Genomic DNA, 3,646 nt, shown 5'->3' on the forward strand with positions numbered 1-3,646 from the left:
TTGGTGGAAGGGATGTGTAATGCGTTTCTCTGGCCGCCGTGCGGCAGAATTCGTAATCGAATGCCAGTCGAGTGCAGTCGAGTGTCGAGTGTCGAGTGTCGAGTCGCAGATTATACGGTGCATTGGAACTCCAAGACATTTGACTTTATGAGTGTTCAGGCCATTTTTATTTATATGTGGTGTGGAGTAACAAAGTTGAACAAAGTGTGTAACATTGTGGGATTTATAATTATCGAAAAGTTGATCGAAAGAAACACTCCGTTTTGCAATGTAATTGTAATATAAAACGTTCGATCGTTCGTAAGACTAAATCCTGATTATCACGCAAGTTATACAGAGTTATTAATGTAATTCCTGAACCGTCGTGTTAGTGGTAATAACTGCAGATTTTTCTGTAATTGCAACTCGGATAAAATGGATTACCGTCAAAAGGCAAGTACAAACACGTTCTGCACGTCGAAAATTCATTATTTAATACTTAGCATTGTACGTAACCCGACGTTGTACTCCAATCGCGTGTATAGTGCCGTCACAAATCGTGTGTAGCAGTTGCTAAGAATTGTTTAAAAATGGACAATGAATACGCTAATTCACACTTTTACACTACTACCTATTGATTTCTGCAATGCGTACATTTTATTTATACTTCGAACGTAATTGCACGAGCATTATCTTCGGTTGCATATTTTGTATAATTGTATGTGATTGAAAGTCGATAAAGAGTTTTAAACTTGAAACATTGTTTAAACATGAGCAATTATGTGAGGAACGCATGTGATCATACTCATCGATGATAGGTATTTCGTTTCTATTCTGCATACTGATTTAGGATTTGTCTGCTTTTAGATGATGTTACCTTCCCAACAAAACATGAAGAACGATGACGAAGAGGATGACGAAGACTTGGAGGCTCTGCGCCTTGCAGCTCTTCAGTCATTAGGATTGAAAGAAATTGTACATACTGAAAAACAGCTGCCGGCGCAAAAAATAATTACAGATGTAATGCAAATGTCTCACTCGTCATATAAAGGTCAGAGACCTTTGAGAAGAGGATATTTTCGTAATCGTATGCAGCAGTGACAGAACGGAGTAAGTTAAATACTTTTGTAACGTTCATTCGTATATAGATTATATACGTTGTAATTAGACTGTGGACGTTCGTGCATCAAAATAATTTATAATATTGGGGAGACAATAAATGGTTAAAAACAGGAATATGCATGAACATCCGCAGTCGAATTCTTATCGACTGTGTACATAGCCTTGAAAAGAAACCATGTTTTCGTTTGCAGAATTTATATTATCAAAGCCCACGTAATCCTATCCTGATAGCAATAGTTCCTGTAGATGAACGTTCTGTGCTACAGCAGACTGATTTGACTTCTTTAGTGGAAAAGACTCCTCCTCCAAGCAATGAATCTTACTGTACAGGTTTGTACGATTTTGTATAATAAATAGACTCGTGAGAGAACCCTAGTTCGAAAGAAATAATCGGGACGAGTATTTAATATTATAACTAATATTATGTATTCGTATTTAGGAGTATCGAAATTTCATCGATTTAAGGACAATGGCAGTGGTTCAGACGAGGACGATAATAAAGAGCAAAGAAATGTAGTTACCGAGTCAAAAAGTTATGAAAAGGATAGTGTAGATGTGAAAACACCTACGATAACTGAAAACCAGATTGAAACTAGCAAAAGTACNCATCGATGATAGGTATTCCGTTTCTATTCTGCATATTGATTTAGGATTTGTCTGCTTTTAGATGATTTTAACTTCCCACCAAAATATGAAGAACGATGACGAAGACGATGAAGACTTGGAGGCTCTGCGCCTTGCAGCTCTTCAGTCATTAAGATCGAAAGAAATTGTACATACTGAAAAACAGCTGCCGGCGCAAAAAATAATTACGGATGTAATGCAAATGTCTCACTCGTCATATAAAGGTCAGAGACCTTTGAGAAGAGGATATTTTCATAATCGTATGCAGCAGCGACAGAACGGAGTAAGTTAAATACTTTTGTACCGTTCATTCGTATATAGATTATATACGTTGTAATTAGACTGTGGACGTTCGTGCATCAAAATAATTTATAATATTGGGGAGACAACAAATGGTTAAAAATAGGAATATGCATGAACATCCGCAGTCGAATTCTTATCGACTGTGAACGTAGCCTTGAAAAGAAACCATGTTTTCGTTTGCAGAATTTATATTATCAAAGCCCACGTAATCCTATTCTGATATCAATAGTTCCTGTAGATGAACGTTCTGTGCTACAGCAGACTGATTTGACTTCTTTAGTGGAAAAGACTCCTCCTCCAAGCAATGAATCTTACTGTACAGGTTTGTACGATTTTGTATAATAAATAGACTCGTGAGAGAACCCTAGTTCGAAAGAAATAATCGGGACGAGTATTTAATATTATAACTAATATTATGTATTCGTATTTAGGAGTATCGAAATTTCATCGATTTAAGGACAATGGCAGTGGTTCAGACGAGGACGATAATAAAGAACAAGGAAATGTAGTTACCGAGTCAAAAAGTTATGAAAAGGATAGTGTAGATGTGAAAACATCTACGATAACTGAAAACCAGATTGAAACTAGCAAAAGTACGAAGAAGCTTGACGAAGATCAAGAGAGGAACAATGACTACGACGATGATGTTCTTTTAATGGCCGATCTCGAAGAAGAAGACAGTTTAGAACGCTTGATGAACGAAATGGAAAGAGAGATGAATGTTGACAAACGGTCTGAAAGAAAAGAAGAGAAGGGTAGCAGGAAAGAGGAGAAAGAGTGTGTGGAAAAGGATGACTCGTTGAAGAATGCAGGACAGAGGAACAGACCAGAAGATGATAACGTTCGGAAAGAGAGCCACAGTCCATTACCAGCTGCAACTATTTTAAGAAACGAAAGACGGTCTATATCTCCGCGTACGATCAGCCGAATCTCGCAGAGACGTAGATCTTCATCACCGAGATCACGATCGAGGAGAAAATCACCCAGACTATCTCCGAGAAGATCGCCCGTTAGGCAACTGAAGAAGTCTCAACGAGAGCTGACGAGATATAGGTCGCCACGGAAGTCTCCAGTACGATATTCTTCACGTTCGCGGTCACCCAAAATGTCGTCGCGGTCACCGCGACTGTCTTCGCGTAAATCTCCGAACAATTTCCCGACGAGGAGATCACTGATGAAAAAATCGTCTCCGAAAGGAAGGTCTCCGAATCTGTCGCCGCATTCCAGATCTCCCAGACGTCCACGAAAAATGTCGAAGTCCCCCAGATTAGCACGGTCGCGTATCCCGAAATTCTCATCCCCCGGATCATCACCCCATTCTCGATCACCTAAAGTATCGCCAAGACGAGCCTCGCCCTCTCGTAGATCATCACTGAAATCGAAATCCCCTGGACTATCTGCACGGAGAGGATCGTCGCGTTTATCCCCGAAAATGTCACCGAGAAGAATGTCACCTCGAACAAGGTCACCGAGACCGTCGCCACACCGATCACCGTGGTCGTCGCCGAGGAACTCGCCCCGCATCTCTCCTAAGCGAAAAAGATCACCGAGATGGTCGCCTAAAGAATTATTTCGGAAGCATCCGCGATCCATCATTCCAGACAGGAACAGTCCGTTC

The 3,646-nt window shown here is 40.2% G+C and overlaps 1 pseudogene; it reads left to right on the forward strand.

Moving 5' to 3' along the window:
- The first annotated feature begins 414 nt into the window (after positions 1–414).
- Positions 415–3,646, forward strand: part of LOC108625310 (uncharacterized) — a 5,190-nt pseudogene continuing 1,958 nt past the window's right edge.

Source organism: Ceratina calcarata, unplaced genomic scaffold, assembly GCF_001652005.2.
Source record: "Ceratina calcarata isolate Rehan_Ccalc_2016 unplaced genomic scaffold, ASM165200v1 scaffold3502, whole genome shotgun sequence".
NCBI classification, from domain to species: domain Eukaryota; kingdom Metazoa; phylum Arthropoda; class Insecta; order Hymenoptera; family Apidae; genus Ceratina; species Ceratina calcarata.